The sequence below is a fragment of the Leptopilina boulardi genome, unplaced genomic scaffold, assembly GCF_019393585.1.
Source record: "Leptopilina boulardi isolate dan_hultmark-lab unplaced genomic scaffold, ZJU_Lbou_2.1 LbouV2_325, whole genome shotgun sequence".
In the NCBI taxonomy this organism is placed as follows: domain Eukaryota; kingdom Metazoa; phylum Arthropoda; class Insecta; order Hymenoptera; family Figitidae; genus Leptopilina; species Leptopilina boulardi.
Genome location: NW_026137891.1, coordinates 388,160 through 412,938, shown reverse-complemented (window position 1 = coordinate 412,938; position 24,779 = coordinate 388,160). Strand labels below are relative to the sequence as shown.

At 28.2% G+C, this 24,779-nt stretch overlaps 1 protein-coding gene across 1 annotated transcript in view; it reads right to left on the bottom strand.

Moving 5' to 3' along the window:
* The window catches only part of LOC127284461 (CD151 antigen-like), a 155,942-nt gene that overhangs the window by 111,662 nt on the left and 19,501 nt on the right, over positions 1 to 24,779 (bottom strand). The window contains exon 3 of the mRNA XM_051309902.1: positions 3,875 to 3,925. The gene's annotated coding sequence lies outside the window, so the exon portion shown is untranslated. The remainder of the gene's footprint in view (positions 1 to 3,874; positions 3,926 to 24,779) is intronic.

Genomic DNA, 24,779 nt, shown 5'->3' with positions numbered 1-24,779 from the left:
AGAAGAGACATAGCTGATAAAGGCAAAAGATACTATATACTTTAAATTGCAAGGGGAATTTTGCAAAGGTTCAAAATGTAAGAAACTAAGGTCTCGAACTTAAAAGGGCTGTCGTTTTTCGATAGAACGACTGCATAGTATACAAGGACACACAGTAAACGAGTCTCGTCTCGAAGCTTCTGCAATATTCAGCGCGTCGAGGGATGCATTGCAGCGCAGAAATAGAGAAATGGCAACTTGGGGCTATCACTGAGAAAAGAGAAGACACCCCCAACCGAGAAGAACCATGCTAAATAAAAGAGAGAAAGAGAGTACAAAAAATAAATAAAGAAAAAAGACAGCAGCGAAAATGCTTCAATAAACTAGAAACCATTTTCCGTTTTTCCTAAAAAGCTTTGATTTGAAATCGAAATTTTCATATATGTACACATTTTCACTGATGCTATTTATGTACCTATTGTATATAAACCAATTTCCACTTTTGAATATAAAATTATCATAGAATAATTTAGTAAAAATATCCCCCTAAACTTAAGATTGACATTTACTTATTATTTTTATATAAGGAATGACAAAAAAAAAACATTCGAAAACTGAAGAAAAATATTGTCTGACTAAACCCGCCTTTTACTACTTAAACCAAAAATTACAACAAATTCAAAAACACAGAAACTCATATTAAAATTAACTTAATTGAAACCATTTCTAAAAATTATTTTTACCAGTTTCTTCTATAAAAATTCCTAATTGTTTTGTGACTGACTAAATTTGACTTTTACTACTGAAAATTATTATAAATTTAAATTTTAATTATAAGTATTATTTCAAAAATTTCTCTAATAATAGTCATTGTTTTTAACCTTTTTTTTAAACAATACTGTCTTAATAATAGTTTCTGAGAAAACTTGTGCATTTCTTTGAAATTACGCTCTCTTTGTTCAAAAGAGAATATATAATTTGAAAGAATTATTATCTGAAACACGCTTAAATGAAACTTTAATTTCCTGAAATACACTTTCTTGAAAAGTTACCAACTTTTTCTTTTTTAGCAAAGAAACTTTAGTGTTACTTTAAAAAAAAAAAAAAAAAACTCATTTATTTTAAATTGTACTGTTATCTCTATAAAAAAAATTTTTTAATTCTTAAAAAAACACATAAATATTTTGGAAAATAATTTTTAAAAAACTTTTTAAATTATCGAAACTAAAAATTAATTTTCATTTTTAAAAAATTGATATTTTTTTTGATGAAACTAAAAAGTTTTAAGAAAAAAAAATTCAAAATTTGTTTGTAAATAGTTTTCATCAAAAGTAGATTTACATTTTCTTTATATAAAAAAGCTGAAAACTTTCCATAAAGAATGTAAATTTGTTTTATACGAAAAACTAAAAAATTTTTTCAAAGAAATTTAAATTTTTTTTAAAAAATAGCTTTTGCAACTTGTTTTCACATACTCGAATTTTGCGCTTATAAATCTCAAATGTTTTTTTCTTTATTTTCTTTTGTAAATATTTTTTTTTTTTTTTACCAAAAACATTGAAATTCGACACTCTTGTACATTTCGAAACACTCGAATAGTTTTGTGATTCAAATATTAAATCATAGATGGCGTTAGGTAAGTTTCTTTTTTTTCGCAATTACTTCGAAAAAAAAGTGTATTTGAAAATTTTTTTTTCAAAAATCTACGTTTTTTATAAAAAAAAAATTAGATAGTAAATAAGAGAATGTTAAGATGAAATTTAATAAGATAGAATTTTTTTCTCTGTTTTTTTTTTTTTTTTGGTTTTGTTTTTCTTTTTTACGTTCAAAGACACGAGAGAGGAGGTTATTACTTATAAAAGGTAGAGTCTCTCTTCAATTATTTTCCAGCAATGGGACTTCCCTTTCGCTTGTTTAGTGTCCTTTCTTATAATCTTTTTTTTTATACTCTCCCCGCGCGCGCTTCCCACGAATCGAGGCCCACGTGCGCTCAACGAGAAATAAATTATCCTGTCTATAAAGGATAAGGACTCCAAACCATTGGAATCGTGAGGACGCCTCGTTGTCTTCGTGACTCAAAAACTTTACTCGTTATATGAGACGCCCTCGCACACAACTGTCTCTCAAATCTCAATCAACGATCTTTACATACAAAAAAAAAATTTTCTCTAAATTTTCATTTCTTGAAAAAAATAAAATTATAGTTTATATATTTTTTTTAATCTTCTAACTTTTAGGAGAGAATTTTTCATTATCTAAAAAAAAAGAAAACAATAATATAAAAGAAAAAAATTTGGTATTGCGCGAATGTTTGTGAAATCATTAATTTCCTAGATTATTAAAAAAGTTTACGCTTCACTTTTTAGGAGCGGACGCGAGTGTTCCCTTTATTTCGAAGGCGTTTTTCTTTCTTTTTTTTTTTAGTACACCTCTAAGAAGATGTTTCATAAAGTCAAAGAGCAAGTTTTACACTCCAAGATAAGACGAAGGATTCCCCAAGAACACTTCGTTTTGAATTCTCTCGGAAACGAGACTCTTGTCAGTAAAAATAAAAAAAATAAAAAAAAAAAAAAAAGAAAGAAACTTTCAAATAAAGTTGCTGCATTCAACGAGACGTATCTTTAACATTCTATGTAGCTTATCATTTCGTATGAAATAAACGGTGTTTCCTTGAAGAAAGCATACTCGACAATAAATATTGAAAAAAAGTACACAAAACTTAAACTATTCATTATTAAGTCAAACTCATTATGGCTTTAAAAAAAAAAACCTTTTTTTCAAAATATCAAGTTTAGAAAATTTTCTTTTTGGTAAGAAATATTTAAGACAAAAAATGAATTTTGATTTATTTCAATTGATAAATTCATAAATGCTAATTTAACAAAAGAATATTTGTCTAAAAAATAAATATATCTAATAAAATTCTTTAAAATTTTTATGAGAAATACAAACGTCAGGAAAAATTGCGAATTTATTTTTATTCCGTAATAGCACGAGGTCAATATAATATTTTATTCACGAAAATATTGGAATTATTATAAATATATTTTTCTGACGATCTATAATAATAATAATTTATGGTATGAAAAGACAAGTTGTCATATGCATATTTACTATTCAATTTTGTTTATACTTTGTTTCTACAGGATATTTCCACGTTTATATATATATATATATTCAATACAAAAATGCAAATATGAGAAGTTTGACATGAAACCGCACTACCAAATCGCTCCATGAAGATGTTTATAGACTATTTTTCTGCTTTTATATCCGATTTTAAAACGTCTAGAAAGTGCACTTTTACGATGCCTTCCAAACTGTCATATATTGTATAAATTTTTATGAAAAGTGAAAATTATAATATTCACTTTTAAACTATAAATATATATATTTAACTCCAATAATGGATTTTTACTACACAAATTTTTTTCTTAAAAATATTAGCTTTTTTTTAATTTTTCAATAAAAAAAAAAATCATTCTTTCTTTAATTCAATGTTTACATGGAAAAAAATATTTCTATTTGATTCAAAGAAGTTACTTATATAATTATTAAATAAATATTTACTGGAATTAAATAATTTTAATCTCAATTATTTAAATACAAAAATTATTGGTTCATATATACAATTTATTTAATTCAATTATTTGGTTACAAAAATTATTTAGTTCAAGTAAATATTTTTTTTTAAATCAAGTAGCCGATTATTTAAATTAAATTTTGTTCAATGTATTAAATATTTATTTGTAAATTTCGGTCTGAAATTTACTTACTGAAACTTTTTACTATAAAAAAAAGTACAAGAATAAAATAATTTCGTCTCAAAATGACTTTGAAAACAAAAATGCAAAAATAATCTTAATATAATATAGAATAAATAAAAATTACATACCATGAATTCAGAATAGTTGTGCCTGGCTCAAAATTGACCTTCACATGTACGCTGAAAGCAAAATTCACAAGAATTAAAATAGTCATTAATAATCAAAAATAATTCAAATAGAAAAAAAAATTTTTGTTACCTTACGTGTTATTTAGGAAATATGAAAATAAAAAATACCAATCTTTTCTGACTATATACAGAATGATTTTTATGACCCCCTGAAAATTTTTTTTAATTCTCCCCCTTTTTTTTGTTTAAAAATCCCAAAAAAATTAAGATTAAAAAAAATTTTCAGGCGGTCATAAAAATCACCCTGTAATAAATGGGTGCAAGAAAAAAAAACTAACGGCCAAAAAGATTTATTATAATTTTAGCAAAAAAAAGTAATTTAAATATATACCCCACTCTTTGAAGTACATTTAATTCATCTGGAAATGAAGTCCGCTTCATTTCCGGATGCAGCAAGCTGCTTTCGCCAAAGGCACTTAAAAAGTGCAATTTGCAGTTAACATCCTTGATAGTTTAACCCGAATTGCGTTGGTTCACTGGACATGAACATTACACGTAGGTTGAAAGAAGAATATATTCTCAATAACACGCGTTGGTTTTCCTCTGATTGGAAACAACGAAACTCAATATCAATGCGGGCGTATACTATATATATATAGTGACAAGTGTTTTATACATTGAGTAACGATCCCTAGGTAATCAATAAAAAAAAAAAAAAAAAAAAAAACAAGTGAAATATGAAAAAGTACCTTTTCAGAATATTTTTCTTATAGAAAGTCTTTCATATCATTTATGACGGATTGAGGATATTAAAGTGTAGGCGGGATTCTTGTTTCTTGTATATATATATATATGTTCACGTTTATATCAATCGTTTGATCGATCGAAGCACTTTCAAAACTTGTTTTTATTAAATATTAAATTTATTCAAACTGCTCAATTGATAGAATGATGAGACAAAGAAAGACGAAAACAATCAGGAAATCAAATATCGAAAACAGTAAATAAATTTTTTTAGTAAATTATTTCGAGAACTTATTAAAAGAAAATTTATATTTTAATATTATTAAATTTATATAATTTCATTAATCTTAATTGCATTAGTTATTTTCTCGTAAAGGGTTCTCAGCCTTTAAATTTTAACAAGAAATAAAACTATAAACAAAAATAAAATCAATAAATGTAATTTTCAAAATAAATTATTTTACCCAAATGTTTACAATAATTATTGTATTTTTTTTTTAAGATGAACAATTATTATTAGTAAGATGTTTCGTTTGGATCAACTTGATACTTTTAGTATTACAGTGGAAACTCGATTATCCGAACCTCTATTATCCGTAATCCTCTATTATCCGAACCGAAAAACATTTTATCCGAACTTCTATTATCCGAACTATTTTTTGGTCTCTCGAATTTTAAATTTTATTTCTCTATTTATTTTACCATTCACTCATTTCTGAGAAGAATGCGTGATTTGGCATCTAAAAAACGAATAGATGCTATCTTTCAAAGCAAAATAACCAAATTTATGCCAAAAAAAACTCAAAAAATTTCCGAATTTTCTGAGTTTTTAATATATTATTAATTAATATATATTTACATATATGTATATATACTTATATATATTTAAAAACATATGTATTATGTTAAATATATAGTTCAACTGTACATTTTTTTACTTTAATTATAAAAAAAAATTAAAATCTCTATTATCCGAATTTTCGATTATCCGAACCCGGCCTTGCCTAGATTAGTTCGGATAATCGAGGTTCCACTGTATTTGAATAAATTAATTTAATTATTAATTATCAATTATTAATTATTAATTTTTAATAAAAGAATATTTTTTAACCTCTACACTAGTCATAGTATATATATATATATATGAAATGATAGTGAATTTGAACAGGATATTCACTACCTGTTGATCGTCAACGGCAATTTTGTTAAGCTCGCAATCACATGTTCTCACACGTATTTAATTCCTCTTTCGTCTATATCTAGGGCGATTATAAATTTTCTATTCTCACCCGATAATAAAAATCGGTTCACTAAATTGAATTACATATATCCCATCGCATTTTAAAGCTGCTTCGCTTCCTCTATATATATACCATTGAAAATCAATTTTAATTTAATTTAATCCTCTCAAATTTTATTTTTAGATTCATAGAAAATCTGTGCCTACCTCAAAAAATAAAAGAAAATTAAATTTTTTTTCTATATATTAAAAATATTTTCAATTAAAATTTTATTGCTACAATAAAAAAATGTTTAAACAATAAATAAATAAAATTTTGATGAAAAATATTCATATATATTTTATAAAAATTCCCCTTTCTTCAAAATGAAATTTCAATTTTCAAAACTTAAAATTAAATGTCTTGTGTGCGTTTAATATGTAAATTGCAAAGTTCTATGACGTTTTCCCAAAGAAGAGAGAGAGAGAGGGAGAGAGAGAGAAATGCAATAAGTCTCAGAAACTATTTTACTCGAATACTGACGGTTCGGTATTCTCGAAGTTGACGAGTGTTCCAAGTGTCTGTGCAAGTTCTCAAGGCGGCGGAAAATTATGACTTATGAATGTTAAACTGGATTTGGGACGCGTTGTTCCGGAAGTGGGCGTCTTAACCTTACGGGCGGGAGAGAAACGAGTGAGAGAAAGAGAGAGAAAGAGAGAGAGAGAAAGAAAGTGACTTCAACTCACGAAAGGAGGATTGAAATTTTAATTTATAATTTTCCGTGGGTATATATATATATTTTCTCGATGCTCCTTTTTTGGCTCAAGGGGCGTCTTCAAATGAATATAATTAGAAAATTAATGCGCACATGACTATGTAAAAATGCATTTTTATATTTTATTGTATTTATATAAAAAAAAGTTCGCAAATTTTTTTTTCTATTTCTACATTTTGAAACAGTAAAAATTTTTGGTTTTTTTTTTTGCGAAACAAATATTGGCTTTTTTTTTGTTGGGTAAAGAATACTTTGTATATTATTTACAAAAGGCTCGACAATAAAAGTTTTATAGGCACATTTGTTTTTCATTTTTTTTTTTTTTCTAAAGTGAAAGACGTGACACAACAATTCTATTCCATGGGGAATTTTCAGTGCAACTGGCTACGTGGTCGACATTCATGTTCTCTGGTAACGGCAATAACAGTGCAGGGACACAACCCCAAGAGAAACCGTACAATAAACTTTGTCTCTGTATTATTTCGTTTCTATTCCTACTATGAAGCAAAATGCACTTTCCAAAAGCCAAAAATATATACTCAAATTGTTTAATAACCATTCCTTTAAATCAAAGAGCTTTCAAATTGAAATTTGTAACAAATAACAACCAATCTGAAACATATTCCATTGTTTTCTTTTATTTTCAAACTATTTTTTTATTTCCATTATTATTTTATTGCAGTGGGGAGGGGGGGGGAATAATTAAATTTGAGATAGAAAATTTACAAGACGGAATAAAGAAAATTGAAATGGGAAATGTAATAAAATAAAAGAAAGAGAAGAAAAAAATAAAGAAGAGAGTCCACACCAATAAACCGATTAAATGAACAGTGGGACAAGTGTCACGTAAACGAAGTGAAACAGACAGGTTTTGAAGCCACTTGGATGTATTGTGTGTGATCAAATTTACTCCCTCATATATATATATATGTATATAGATACTGTTGTTGTCTGTGAAAGTAGAGTGTAAGCTATAAATGCATTTATGTCTCCTACATAAAGATGCATGTGCTAGAAATAGTTGGAAAGCAGAAAATATCCGGAGAACAATATCAAAAACCTTTAAAAGCATATGGCTAACCGTGTATAGTACCATTAAATAGTTATTATATATACGTGTCCTTGTCACTATATATCTCACACAAAAAATTAAGCACACAAACCACTCTCTATATGACAATTTTTGAAAAAAAAATCCTATTACACTGAAAAAAGGGTTTGGTATTGACAACCAAACGTTTGGTTGGTATTTAAGCAACCAAAATTATTTTGTTGAATCAACAACACAGAAAATTAAAAGGCATTAAAATAAGCTGCAACGCTTATTATTTTAATTCAATTTTGCTTATTTTAACACCAAAATGGATTAAAATAAGCTTATTTTAATGCCTTTTAATTTTCTTGTGAAAATTTTAATTGTCTCAATCAAAATTTGTTTGACACAACCAAAATTAGAAAAAAAGGATTTTTGTTGTCCTAACTAAAGTTTGATTGGGACAACCAAAATTTTATTGATTCAATAAAACAATTTTGATTGCTTAAATACCACACGGTGCGCCAGAAGATGGTTTAAATAAAAATGAATTGGCACTTAAAAATTCTTTTTGATTATGATTCTTAAATGAATAACAAACATTTCTCAATAGTTTTTAAAATTAGTTTACGTGCCCGATTTAAATAAAATTGAGTTTTTATATAAAAACAGTGTTTTATGGGGAATCAGAATTTATTTAATCTAATAAATACTGTAATAAATGATAAAATAATTACTTATTTTCAATTTTACATATAAATAATTATATTGCTGTAGTGTTTGTGTCCGATTTTAAAAAATTAAATTATAATGTTAAAAGAACGATTTTAAGAGTGACAAAATTTATTTAAGAGAATCGAATGATCTCTGAAATTTTTTGGCAAGAAGAGACCTTTAATTATCGCTCTATAAAAACTGCACTAAACGTGAAAATGACAAACATTGATTTTAAAATACTTTCTTCTCGAAAGATGGGCACTTTTTACAAAAGCAGCTAGATATCCTTATCTTATATAAATTTTCTAAATCCGAAAGATTATACGAATCCATACAAAAACACGATTGCAAAACGAAAAGTAATATAATGAGGGGTTCTTGCTTCTGCCGCCGTCAGATGGCAGCAGCATGCAGGGCGCACAAAGTCCCAGCTGTTATTAGATTACTTTTCTACTTTTTGTTTTGCAACCATGTTTTTCTATGGATTCGTACAGTCTTTTGGATTTAGGAAATTTATAAGATGAGGATTTTGGCTGATTTTGTTAAAAGTGTTCGTGTTTCGAGAAAAAAGTATTTTAAAATCAATACTATTTCACGTTCAGAGCGATAATTAAAGCTCTCTTCTTGACAAAGAATTTCAGATATACCGTTCGACACTCTTAATGCATAAATATAAAAACAAAACAAGAAAATAACTTCATTGTTAATAAATTTATATGAACCCAAATCTAAAACATCTATTATCTACACGCATATAAGTATACATTAAATAAATTCTGGTTCCTTATAAAATACTATTTTTAAATATTTAAAACTCAATTTGTTTTAAATTGGGCACGTAAGCTGATTTTAAAACCTATTAAGAAAAGTTTTTTAATCATCTTAGAACCATAATCAAAAAGAATTTTTAAGTGCCAATTCATTTTTATTTAAACCTCCTTCTGGAGCACCGTGGCAAACCAAATGTTTGGTAATACCAAACCTTTTTTTCAGTATAGAAAAAAAAAATAATTTTAATTCTTTAACTCTAAATATTTGGTATAATACATTTTAAAAAGTATCAAATTCACACCAAATTTAAAAAAATTTAATTTTCTGTAAAAAAAAGTTTGATAAAATAGTATATGCAATGAGTTTATAATTGCAATTGGGTTTATTGAATATAATAAATTGCGTATAGAATAGAATATTGAGACAAATAAATAGAAGTGCAATTGTTCTGTGTGTGGTTTTCCATCGTTTGGGACAAGGGAGAAGTGGGGGAAGGAAGGGGTTTAGCCCAATAACCTCAAAAAGATATTTCAAGCAAATAATAGCAGAGGCTTGCCGCAACGATCGACCACATTTGCCATTTTCACTCGTTTCCCTAAGATCCGCACCATTAGTTCCTACAATTTTGCAAATTATTTATCTTGTGGCCGAATGGACAATGTTTCGGGCCAAGTGATAGTGGGTAATAATACACACACATATATATATATATATAGCATTTATATTCTCCATAGCATTCGTTTTAACTACTTTTCCCAAACTGCCCGCACTTACAATTCTTGTTAGCAACTGTTTTAACCCCATTATACGTATACAACTATTAAGCTTATTATACCATTTGTTTATAGAATTCTCAACCGATGATATCGCAAATAATTGTTGATTACGAGTATCGAAAATGATAAAAGGATAATACAACTACAACTTTTTATTATAAAATACATAAAAAAAGATATTAGATACGATTTTAATTTTAGATTAAAAAAAAAAAAAAATTCCAAAAATTCTCAATTATTTTATGAATCAATTTTAAGAATGCAGAATATATAATATAGAAGAAAAAGAATAAAAGTAAAAAAGAAATTCAAGAAAGTTGCAGTACTAACATTCGTATATGATGAAAAGGAAACACCTTGTTATGTCGACTTTAATTCATTGTACGAGAGTTTGTAGAAACTACTACTGTTGAGAAAACGATGAGGAAATAACCACAGACAGTCAACTTTTACTTAACTTGCCATTTGCTAAGCAATTAGATCAACATCTTCAGCGATCTGTCAACATATACACAGTAAAAACCCGGGCTCAAAATGATTCAAGTAGGTGGCGCCACGTTCTTTGTTTTTTAGCATTGGCTTATTTTTTGCTGCGGATCAAAATAAGCCCAGGTTTTTACTGTGATATTCAGTAAATAGGTATTTATTTTTACCAAGGCAAATACATGAAACATTTTCAAAGATGAAATATGAAAAATTTCATAAATTGATTTCGAAAAAAAAACAGAAGTAGCAAATTTTCCATAAACTTGTTGTACATGTGTCTAAATAATACCCAGCTTTTATATCCATCATTATAACAGTTGACTGATTTTGCACTAAACTACAGAGGATCGGAATTATTACCTTTCATTTCGAATGTCATTTAAACGTACATTGATATATAAACATTTAATTGCTCATTAATGTGATAATACAATAAAGCAGTAATAATAATAATAATAATAAATCAAGAAATCTAAAATTTCCAAGCTTGACATAAAATTATTGCACTAAAATTCAGAAAGCAATAAAAAAAATAAATGAAGTCGTTAAAATTTTCTCTATATATTAAAATGAAAAGTAATTGATTTACGAAACTAAAAATAAAATATTTTTGTTACGTTTTTAAGAAAATATTTACTAGAATTTTCAACTGAAAGGCGAAAAGAAAGTTGAATTACTTATTCAAACTCCTTTTTCTGTTGCGCTCTCTCGTGAAAACAGGGTATTATGAAAATCTGTCAGTCGCGCGTTTCAACCACAAAAGTCGTTTCGATCACGACTATCCGTTCCACAAGTAGCCAATAAGGAGATAACTATGTTACGTGATCTTCCTCAAGGCAAATTTTCTGAACGAGGAGCTCGAAGAAGAAGAAGAAGAAGCCTTTGGGGTTTAATCCAGTTACCTGGGCGTCGTCTTGCAAACCAAGACGCTTCGGTTTCCTCAAGACCATAGAATCCTATTAAAGAGGCACTCGCGGATGAACCTGTATAGTATCATCAGCAAAGAAGATAATCTTATACTCTCACAGTGGATTTAAAAAAAAAAGAAACCCCGGAACACGGATTTAATCTTCGTAAAATCTACAAAAAAAAAAAAAATATCGATTGAAAGGATTATCAGATCTCACATTTTTCCCTCTACAATCAAGTTTTTTATCTAATAAAAAAAGATTTTTACAACTTTACGAAAAAATATGAATAAAGGGAGAATTTTAAATAATATAAAAAGAAATTCCGGAAGTTTATTCCAAAATTCATCATAAATCCGGAAAGCTGATAAGGGAATGCTCAAAGGATAATTGTATTATATATATATATATATATATATATATATATATATATTTTACGATCTCTTTAGTACAAAGTTGGCTCCAGTTTGAATAACGACTGAATCTAGGTGCTTCCGTAAACGCGTGCTTGCTCGCAAAATGTATATAAACTCGAGGTAACCGAGTTAATTAGATCCGAAAGGAAGATAATCAACGAACTAAAGGTTTCGCTTAATACTATCTCTATCTCTATCTCTCTCTCTTTCGAGAGAGGCAACGAAGGGCGCCAATGTCCCGCGTGACGAACGATGCACGTGCCGGTGTTAATACACTCCACCCACCATATTTTCAGGCAACAGGATGCGCGTTATACTGTCTCACTTAATTACGGGCAAACTCGACTTTCAAATAAAAAAAAAGAAAAACAAACTCCGTAGCAACATTGTCGAATTAATTGAGCTCACTTGAATATTGACAAAAAGAAACGTGCGAAATACTTCACTTTCGAGTATCGAAATTATAATAATTACGGTGAGGAATAATCCGACAACAAGTGTTTATAGCATGAAAACTGAGTAGTTTCAACAAACAGTTTAGTAATATTTATACAGTTGGTTTAGTAGCATATACACTATGCGTTTAGTAAATTCTACTCTTAGGACAATAGGATCTGTTATCTAAGTCCAACTCAAGGCTTGATAAAGACAGGCAAGGCAGGCTTATAACTCAAAGCTCCATTAAAGCTCAAGGCTTGCTCAAGGATCCAAGCACTCCTAAGCACCAAGTCTTCTTACGACACCATGGTTGATTGTAACTCAAGCTTTGATTATGGCTCAAGACTTGATAATGAATCAAGGCTTGGTTCTGGTTCAAGTCTGGTTTATGGCTCAAGGCTTGATTATAACTCAAGGCTTGGTTCTGGCTCAAATCTTGTTTATGGATCAAGATTTAATCGTAGCTCAAGACTTGGTCCTGAATTAAGGCTTGATCATGGCTGAAGGCTTGTTCATGGCTCAAGACTTGGTCTTGAATCAAGGCTTGGTTCTGATTCAAATCAAATCAAGTCTTGATCCATAAACAAGATTTGAACCAAAACCTTGAGTCTTAAGCCGTAAAGAAGCCTTAAGCTTTGAGTAAGCCTTATGCAATCCTTACGAAACTTGATTAATTTTTTCCCATTTATTGAGGCTCAACATAGTGTAGGGGAGACCGAGGAGGAAAGTAACAGAGGAGGAAAGTAACAAAGCTTATAACTTTTAAACAAATTATCGGATAGACATGGTTCAAACATATTTTTAGTCGGCACTGTTCCCCCTTCCTCCTCCATAGTGTGTCCGAGCCTGACAGGAAAGGTTAGGTCTGATTCCGGTGTGACGTGCAGAAAAAACGTCAAAAGTAAGTTTTCGTTCAAATTTTCAAAGTCTCGTATTTCTTTAATTTTATTGTTTTTCAAAATGTGCCTTTCGTTATTTTGTAGCCTTATTATCTGTCTTTAAGTTGTGCTTAAACAAACAATTTAACATTTGTGTAGTTTTAACTTTTTTGTTGACATACAAGAAAAAAGCGACCGAGGAGGAAAGTAACACGCTACTTTTCTCCTGTTGTCGATATTGTCCATGTTTTAACTAATGATTGAAGCAAATCGTATTTAATTTTACGAATAACAGAGATTTATTTAAGAAAAACCTGTGATCTAGGTAAGCATAAAATATCTTTAAGAAAAAAAATGAGCTAAATTCATAAAATGTTCGAAATATGTGCTAAATATGTCCCAAATATGTGCCAAATAAGTATAAAGTGTACTTAAACTTTCATGTGTTCCTAATAAAAATATTTCTAATTAATAATAGTCATTAGTCTAAAGAATTTTACATAATTTTATACTGTTACTTTCCTCCTAGGAGCTTGTTACTTTCCTCCTCGGGGGTGAGGAGGAAAGTAACAGATGAAGAGCTTGCGTAAAAGTTATACTGTGAACTGTCAATTTATTATAAATGTTTAATTCAAATTTTATTTAAAAGGTGAATGTCCAAGCTTTCATTTAATATATTGGACAAATTTATCTGACAAATATTTTTAATGTTAGCATAAAAAAACTGATTTTTGTTACTTTCCTCCTCGGTCTCCCCTATAAGTCAAAAACTATTGAATTTTTTGGGTTTTGCCATTAACATCTTTTATTCAGGAGATAATAAGCTACAAAACTGCAGAGTATAAAAAAATTTAACAGAAAATTTTTTTCCCCTATGTTTTGTGCGGGGTCCTTTGTATTGTAGAATACATTATTAGTATTACTAAGGAATTACTACAATACAGATTTGTTGTAGCGATTTTTATTAATTGTTCCCCAAAACAGAAAGGAAAAATTAATTTTTCAAGCAGAAAATAATTCAAAAATTAAAAAAAAAAACCATGCGCTTTTATAATGGATTGAAATTCAAATTCCCTTTATATTTGTAAACCATCTTAAAGCCATTTGTCAGAAATATTTCAAAGTACTACATATATATATATATATATATATATACACAATCGGATGCACTCTCTCAAGAGAGAAAAAAAGGGAGCATTCGACAAATGCGTACAAAACTACTTTCAAAGCGGGTCCAAAACTTCGAAAAGGCATCCATTAAAGTATATATATACAAGATGAAAGCTTTCACCAAATCCCACAAAAAGCTTTCTTCCTCACTAATTAAAAATTAATTTATATATTTACATAAAATCCTTAAAGGAAAAATTATTAACCAAAACTATAGAAATAAAAGGAGAAACAAAATATAAGTATTTTTCATAATTGAAAAAAGAAAATATAAAGTAAATTTAAAAAAAAAAGTTAAGGTAAAGAGAGAAATAAAGTTCAAGAGCAAAACATTACTGAAATATTTGCCCCTCAATGAAAAATTAAAAGCATGAAATGATCAGCTTTTGTGTGTTGAGATTCAATGGACAGTTTTTTTTCCCTCAAGTTTACTGCGCCATAAAGTTTTTTTTTTCATAATGAAATGAGTGGTTTCATATTATAGGCTATGACATACCTCACAGGTGGCCGACCAAACTCTACGACTGGAAGATACCGCCAACCTATAAAACTTTCCACCCGCAAAAGTGCTCTCTTGCTTGGGTAAAAAAGTTTACTTCACACACAAAAGCGTTCGATAAACTACCCAACACGAAAACGTCTTCTACAAACATATATATATATATATATATAAGACGCATAGATCCCTCGAGAGTTTCTGACTGTCAAACCGTTCACTTCATCCATCGACTTTTTAACAAAAATTCTATATACGGATCGGGTTGGAAAAGTACCGAGAGGCACTAAACTTATATACAGGAGCGCACATCGCGATGAAACTGATAGAAATCAATGTCAGTCCACTGGAAAACTGTATTTACTGAGTAAAGAGTTTGTTTCTTGAGGCAACCTTAACTTGGTATATAGAGAAAACACATTACAAAACTTTATCAAAACACACACACACACACACCTCTATATAATATTTCTCAAGCAACAGAAATCGATCGATCTTTCTCTCCTTGAAATAATAAAATTATCCACTAAACGAAATTTTTTCAATTTTTATATAAACGTAAAATTAAAAGACAAATATAATTGACATGGATATTTTATACTAGTATTTAAGAATTATTGGTTTTTTATTTATATAAAAAAACTTCGATTTTATTAAGGTAGTATTACACTTTTCAAGCAGTAAAAAATGGGTTTAGAAAAAAAATTTTTTCTCGCTTCTTAATTTATTTAAAGGAACAAATTCTTTTTTTTATAACATTATATGGCATTAAAACTTTTATAATAAATAAAATAAAATTTTTTTATTATCTCTCTTTGGTCACTAGAGGGCCTTAAAGTCAAGGCAAAAAAAAAAAATTGGGCAATCGGCGGACAGGCTACAGCCTCTCAGGGACATCGGATCTGAAAAAACAAAAAACCGTTTTGACGCTGAGACATGTCATTAAGCATCCCCCCTAACCCCGATAAAAAATATTAAAAATTAACGAAATGGCAGCGATTTAAAAAAAAAATGTCAAAAATTAGGTCTTTTTTGGTTAGTTTTTGGATTGTAGCTAAAATCCAAAAAGAAATAGATAATTGAATTTAGGGGGGATGCTTAAAGAATTTAATTACGAAAAAAATGATATTTTTTTCAAAAAAATTGGTTCATTAGAACTCGAGTTATGCTGTCCGCCAGTTTCAAAAACAACGTTTCGAGAAAAACTCGATTAAGGCCCTCTAGTGACCAAAGAGAGATAATAAAAAAATTTTATTTTATTTATTATAAAAGTTTTAAAGCCATATAATGTTATAAAAAAAATTTGTTCCTTTAAATAAATTAAGAAGCGAGAAAAAAATTTTTTTCTAACCCCGTTTTTTTTGTTAACGATTAAAAATATCATTTTTTGAAATTCACAATGTAAAATTTCGAAATCATATATTTTATCAAGAATTAAATTGAAAAATATTTTGTAAATACTGTAATATTAAACAGCAGGAAAAATAATTTAAAAAAAAAATAATAATTATACAAATAAAAATGAAATAATCCTCTATTTAATATTTTCAACGCTATAACAATATTGTAATAAAATATTTAACTCATGAAAAACATTTCCATTATTTTATTTTTAATTAAGAGGAGAACAACTGAAATAACTTTTATTTTATTATTAAATATTTAAAAAATTAAAAAATTTACTTTATATGATAAAAATAATTTGATTCAATAAAACTATATTTTTACTGTGCTAAATTTAGAAAATTCTTGTTAAAAACTTTTTAAATCAAAAAATCAATATTCTTTAAATCAAATAAAATATTACTTAAATCAAATAAAAATTTTTACAAATATCCTTAATCGAGAAAAGTGCCTAAAAATTTAGAATTTATTTTCCTATTCTAAACTTCCGATTTGTTGAAAAAAAAAAAATAAATAATAATGGCATTTCAATATTTCCTTTCATTAAATTTGCATTTTCATCGCACAGTAATAATAATTCATTGTGAAAATATCCTTCCTTCGTTTCATGTAAAATTTTCATCGGGGAATTCTCTCGCGCACGCGGCAGATTTACGGAAATTACATACAAAACGTATATATATATATGTACAATAATATACGCGTATATCGAATTGAAATCTCGGGTTGAATCCCCCCCTCCCCCTTCCAAACAATGTTTACGATGTTAGAAGGCATTCAGATTTTTATATATATTTTTTTTCAGCAATTCGGTTGTGAAAAAAAAAATTTGCCTAAGCTTTCGTGTGGTACATATAAAATGATATAAATTCAGTTTTGGAAGAGAAATCTAAGATACGAATAACTCGCTAACTATTCAAAAAGAATATCTCTCTCTTTTTCTCTCTCGAAGAATAATTTCTTGTGCCCTTCATTCACTTCTGTCCCGTAATCAATTTTCTTGCTCTCGTTCTATGATATATATATATATATATATATATTTATGTTGCCACTCGAAAATCCCAGTGCGAGTAGCTGATGCTCTTCAAAGCAAAAGCTTTAACAGCACGTCAATTATTTTAATTAAGAGCCGACCCATCCAATGAAGATTACGCACTGACACAATCAAAGCGATTATTTAATAAGCACTGACAATCGAGATAACGTGCGACAAGTACGAGAATCTCTTTAATTCCAGCAATTAAAGTTTTACTTTCAACTTCATTTACGTCAATCTACTGATTTATTTTAGATATATATAACATTTTTTTTTCATCCTCTATGTTACCTTTAATTATAGTCTATCATTAAACATTTAATTATTTAAATTAAAAAAAAAAAGATTTTTATGGCTCTCAATGCTATTGCGCATCTCTAAAGAAAATTACAGATTAATACGCATGTTTAAAGTGCACTTAACTCTACTGCGCATGCCGAAAATATACTCGACAGTACTGCGCATGTTTAGAGGGTATTTAATACCACTGCGCATGCTCAGAAAATAATAGACACAACTGCGCATGATTTTATTTGCAGGCATTTTCATTTTAAAATGTTTTCAATTTGAAATAATTTATATTCTGATTTTTGATAAATTATTTAAAAGGTTTATAAACTATAAGGTGTAAAAATTAACGATGTAGTTATTTTATAATAATGTAATTAATTTGTTATTAAAGAAAATGGTTAGAAAAAAAGGTTATATATAAAAGATTTGTAAGTCATTCGTAGCTGTGTGGCTAGAGTACACGACTCGCGTCCCAAGTGTCCTGGGTTCGATCCCTGATCCGTTAGAAATTTTTTAAATTCCTAAGTGTTTTACATCTTGAAGAGAATATATTAGAAATAAAAGAGTATAAAAAACTATAAAAAAAATAAATATACAATATCTAATTTATATAAAATATCTGTTGTATTGCGAAAAAAAATTCAAAAGTTAGAAAAAAACACATCCGGATATAAATAAATATAATTGATTTAAAAAATATAACTTGATCAAATAAATTAATGGAAGTCAAATCAGCAGCCGTCGCAGTTTCAAAACTATATACCCATCTGCAAAACACACCAGGATATAAACTCGTTTGCCGCTTGCGAAAGCACGTTTTTTATAGCTGAGTTTTGATTAAAGTTTTAATATTGAAAAGCAAAAAACAACGAAATATACACACGGCTGTGTTTTCATCTGCACTCTACGTATATTTATTTTTCGTTACAAATATGAAAAAAAACAAAAAAACAAAAAAATTGATTCAGAAAAATGTGCCCAAGTTTTTTTTTTGTAATTCTTCATTTCAAAGAGAGAGAGAGAAAGAGAAAGAGATGTCTTCTAAACAAATATTATACCTCTCTTCCCTCTACCAATTGCAAAATGAAATTACTAGTTTGTGTGTACAAAAATATATAGTATATTCGTTGGATGGAAATTCAAATTTTTCTAGAGTGCACTTTAATTGAGAGAGATAGAGTTCTGTTGCATAAGCGAAAAAACCCTCTTTTTTTATACTATACATTCCATTCACTGAATACAAAAATTCTCAAATTCCAGAAAATGGAGAGCTATGTAAAATATTAAATTGTACATTAAGCAGATTTAAAAAAAAAAAAAAAACAATGGATTTATAAAGGGCATAAAATTGAAAGCATAATAAAATTTTTAATAAGTATGACAAAGAAATATTTAATATTTGCATATTGAATTATTTTAAATAAGAGTAAAAGAAAAATTTTTTATGTATTAGTAATATAAATAGTTTATATTACATTATTATTATTATTGTAGAAACCGTTTTAAAAAGGTTTGAATAGAGTAAAATCGCGTGGAAAAAAAAGAAGTCACATTAGATTTTCTATTCAAGTCAGGAGTGAACACTTTTTTTTCCTTTTTTCTTTTTTTTTTTGCAAAGGTGAAAGAATAATTTTGCCTAAGCTGTGCTTGGTGGGATGTAAATCGGTGCCACCATCGCATTCAGATTCCAGACAGAACCTAAAAGCAATTTATGGAAATGACTGCCAGACCATCAGTAAGCAACCCCCGTCGATTGGAATGGAATCAATATCACCGTATCAAACTTGAACTTTGCAGTTAAATTAAATGAAAAGGGTCCTTTTGGAAAAGTTAACAGAGAGAGTATAGAGAGCGCGCACAGTAACTGAAAACTTTAATGTTTGCAAATTTTTTTCATTTACTTTACAAACTCTCTCTATATATATTTTTTTCATTAACCAGAAAGAACAAAAAAAAAAAATACCATCGCTTAATAAATACGAAAAAATATTTTAATTATTTTTTTTTTAAATATGTAAATCGAGATGAAAATAAAAATTTCTTCAATACAGAAAATTTAATTAATTTTAAGAATGTAAAACAGTGAAAGAAATATTTTGATTCAATAAAAGTTCTTTTGAAAAAAAAAAACTCTCCCAAAAAGAGATTCATTTAATTCCCTTCGTGAGTCTGGGGGCATTATCCTAAGTGTAGTATAATGTAAAGTAGCAAAAAGTAAAGATCAGAGACACGCGAATTCTAAAGCATTACGAGATGATTCTCGCCAATGTTCCACGAAGCCGTTACATAGAGATGAGTCTATTATCTTTCTCTCTCTCATATAGGAGAACACGAACTCACAATCAGAGAAGCTTATTCTCACTTGCTTAAAGGACCCATGTATATATGTATATAGCATAAAACTCTTAATGGGTCGCCGACCTCAAACGAATGAAAAGAAAAAAGGCTTTAAATTCCCTTTTGTTATATACAAGTCTTTTTTTTTTTTTAATGAATGGACGCGATCGACACCGGAAGTGCGACTGTATATAAGGTCCGATTACGTTGTATAAAGTCGCTGATAGTCAGGCGCAATTTTCTCGTTAACTCCTCTCGATGCCTACGCCCGCTGCCATGGATAAAGATAAACGAAACCGATGGCGCTGCTGTTATATGCGCCTCCAAGTGAGCGAACGTTTAGCCAATTTAAGGGCAATCTGCATAGACGATATGCACAATCCTTACGGTCATTTTCCCGTCACGAGGTCGGCACGCAAATTGAAAGCTTCGTCTTTCCTTTTGCGCGTTTAGCGATTCTCCTTAATCGTTTCTATATAGCCACTGTCTTTAACTCCCCCCCCCCCACTTCCCCCAGGATAGAAATTAACTGGTTCTGACCAGTCATTTTTCCTTAAAATTTTCCTATTTTCTAGAATTATTTTTATTTTTTTTTTTTTATTTCTAACATATTCTATTCAAAAATATTACATATATAATATTATTCTTTGGAACTCCGATGGAATTCCGACGGAATTCTGACGGAATTCCGATTAATTTTTTTCAAAATTTTTAGAGTCCTAATTACGTCGGAACTGCGTCGAAATCCCATTGGAAATTCTTTGGAACTCCGACGGAATTACTATGGAAGTTGCGGCGGAATTCTGATAGAACCTCCAGTGGGCACTTTCCGGGGAATCTTTCCAAGTGGGTATCAGCTCTCTAAATCTGAATCAGTCATATTTCACTGATTAGCAGTAGAAATCTACTAATTGCCATAGCGAGAATTGAGCAACTGATAATTAGTAGAAATTTACTGATTCAATTAGTAAAATATCAATTACTGATTGAATCAGTAATATAAACATATGGCAGCGGCGGCAAAATCTACTGATTTAACAGTTTTAAAGGTTATGTTATATACCATGGATGTCCCAGTTACCGTCCACCTAAGACCTAGTTTCCGTCCAGTTTAATTTTCAAAATAACATTTATAAAAAAATTATTTTCTTTTATTTGTTTACTTAAACTAATAAGTCGATTGCGTGCCAAAAGGAATAAATTATTGTTAAAAAATAATTTAAATTACTATACGAGATATTTGTAAAATGGACGGAAACTGGGACATGGACGATAACTGGTACATCCACGGTACAAATTACTGATTTACATAAGTTATTTTCTATTGCTTGCATATTCACTAATTATATTAGTAAATTTAAAAAAATAACTGAAACTTTAGTTAAAATGAAAAGTACTGATTGAATTAGTAAAATTTCTACTGATTCAGATTTAAAGAGAGGACCTTAGTTGGAAATGAAACGCCACACCTGATCAGGGCCAAATGTGGATTTCCTAATTAGAGCCACATCAGGCGCGGCTTTTCATTACCTAATAGGGCAGCCTGATCCGACCCCTGGCAAAATTTCAGCACGGGATGTAAAACAGATGAGAATAATTTTGAAAAATCTTGCACGCATGGGGGATCGAACCCAGGACCCTTGGAACGCGAGCCAAATACAGAGACCACAGAGCCACGTTGACTTATACAGTTCTTTTACCTAACACTTCTTGTTAGGACCTTCTCCAAAGGACTGTAATGCCTTATTTGTGATGACTAATTAAATTAAAATATAATATAAAAAATATAAATAAAAATATATATTAAAAAAATATATTAATATAATATATGTAATTAATATAATTAATAATTAATTATTATAATTAATATATCAATATATTATTAAATTAAAAAATTACTTTCTGAAATACAAAATTGATATGTATTTTTGACAAAAAAAAAATATTGTGATAAAAAGAATATTAATTACAAATTATTATTATAATTGTAATTAATTATTAATTAAAATATCGCGGAGACATTGATTGATATTGGCGCTTTATTGAATTCACAATGAAGTTTCTAATGAAGGGGTTAAACTTCATCCTTATCAAACCAAATAAGATGTACATTCCAAGATCTGACGTTGCAAGACCACACTGTGTCACGTAGGATATTGTACAATGTTGAACGTGAGTTGTGTGCTTTATTGGAAGAGCTCTTTGAAGTTACAAATAGGAAACCTCACTGGATTATAATACAATCTATATAGGAAAATTATTCACTTCCGACATTTCAAGAATAATAAATTTCAACTATTATAAATGTAGTAACTATTTTTTGGAAAAATCAGCATTTTCTTTTTTTTTCTAAATATATTCTGATTTTAATTACTAACTATAGTTACTAGACAATTTTAATATAACCTAAACAGAATTTAACTAATAATTAGTTATTTTTAACTAATACAAATTAAGAGAGAATTTTAGATAATTTTCTGCGACGTTTTGAAAATAATTCAAGAGATAGTTCTCTGTTTGAAAAAAGCATTTTTCATTAACTGAAGAATATGGAATATTTCCTGATCATTATATAAATTGCCTTTCAAGTTAAAGATAAAAATCAGTCCATAAATGAGATAAATTAAGTATATTAAAAAAAAAAACAGTTAACTATTTGAAATCAAGGTATATGGATGCTGTGATAATGCAATGAGTCATGTGACAAAACGAGTAACTGGTACGGGAGAGAAATCTGTTGCTAATTGAAACGTCAGGGCTTTTAAAGGTGTGTCATTGCACAAAACTGTGTGCGTATAAGAGAGAAAGAGAGGGAGAGAGAGAGAGAGAAGAACAAACCAGACAGAAATACATCCTTCACTTTTCTCAAAATGAAGAGAGAACAAAGGAAAAATGTACTGAAAGTAGACATCAAATGAGTGATTTGCGACAAAGAGACTGTCGAACGATGTGCAAATGGTGGATGGCAGACGGGAAGATTATTTAACACTTTTCACAGAAATTCTTCTTTTTTTTTGAAAATAGAAATGAACTTTTTTTATATAAATCAGAGAAAAAATGAATTTTCTTTGAAATAGATAAAAAAAAAAGTGAAATTTTTTCATATAAAGAAGAAAGAAAAAAAAAGTAAATATTTCTTTATTTTGTCCCTAAGAATAGGAGTAACAATTTTTTCTTAATATAGATCATAAGATATTCAAAATATTTCAATTTGACGGAAATCTAATAACAAAATTCAGTGTCGAAAGCAAATTCAGGAAAATGGAAATTCGGTCAAACGAAAATTAATCTAAATGAAAATTTAATCAAAAGCAAATGCGGTTAAATATTGAAAATTAGATTAGAGAAATAATTTCTCTTGACAAATTTTATGAAAATTGTATTAAAAAAAAATAAAATTTTTTTTTTATACAATTTCTACACGAAAAATTATAAAAAGTTTTGTAAATTAGTATTTTTAAATAATTAAATTTATATTCTTTATCGAAATAATCCTAAAGTATTTTTGATGTTTGAACTGTATGTTTTATATGATATGGTAAATTTAGAATGCAAAAGATGGACTATAAATTGGAAAATGTCGTATATTCAACCGCCATTTTTCAGAGAGTCGTATAGGTGGAAGTATCCGGAAAACAAAAATATTCTGCCGGTCTAAATCGATTGAAGATCAGTTTCTAGATAGCTTTTCAAAACCGGTCGTGAAAGCTCACACGAGATTCATCCCCAGAGAGAGAGAGAGGGAGAGAGAAAGAGAGAGAGAGTGTGTGTGCAGCAATGAACCACCATGACAAGATTTATTGGCTAGATCCATCACTATATTGTTTAGCCTGCCCTCAATGCACCTATTTTATTCTGTTTTATTCTCCACTTCATTAAACTTATCTAACAAACTATTATCTTTCTTCATGTACACAAAAAAAACATCCACACACCCACATGTAAAGTAATTAACTATAAATACTAAATCCACAATATAAAAATTTTATTATTAGATCTTTTAAAAAAAATTTAAATTTTAAATTTAATTTTCTTTTAAAAAATTAAAGTCAATATTTTCTACTAATTAACATTTTTTGTTAAAACTAAGAGATTTAAATTTTATTTAAATTCAATTATTTAATTCATTTCATTATTATTATTATTTTTGAATGTAAAATATATAAAAAAAAAGAAAAAAAATGCAGTAAATAAAATAACAATGTGGATTTATAAAATCAGAAAAACAATCAGTTATATATTGTAGTAGGTACAAGCGATGAAATACATTCCGTCTTGCATCATTGAACTTTCATACAATCGCTTTAAATAATTTTTTTTTTTTATTGAAATACACTGAATGGCTTCGAAGAATCAAATGAGTTAAAAGGAAAAATTATTACCAGGTCTTTCACCTATTGAAAGTTACAGAAAATATTTTTCTTTAATAACGTTTTCAATCTTTAATCTCATGTGTATTATATTTATACACCCACACCTTTTCTCATATGTTAAGAATTTAAAGAATTTATCTTCAATTATTTTATTAAGAAATGATTAATAAATTTGACAAATAAATCAAAACAGACAAAAAAAAAATTGTTAATGGAAAATTGAAAAAACTTTTTTCATAAATCATTTTTTTTGTTTTTTTTATTGAAAGAAAAAGTTTATGTTCTTTAAACGAAAGAAAAATATTCTTCTTTAAGGTATATAAAAAAATCTTTTCTTTTTACAAATCTATTTTTATTTCATTGAGAAAAAAGAAAGAAAGAGTTCAATTTTTTTATATCGAACATGATTTTCATTTTTTTTTTTTTCCTTTTTTCATGACAATACTTATATTCAAACTTTTAACCTAAAATTGTAATAAAAAGAAACTTTAAATAGATAAAATTTTATATTTAAAAAAGTTTCGGTTTAAAAATGATATAATGAAAAATTATCCCATATAAAACTTTATAATAATGGTTATATAGGAGAAAAAGTTGAAAAAAATTTTTAATCTCGTTTAAAAAAAAAAAAATGGA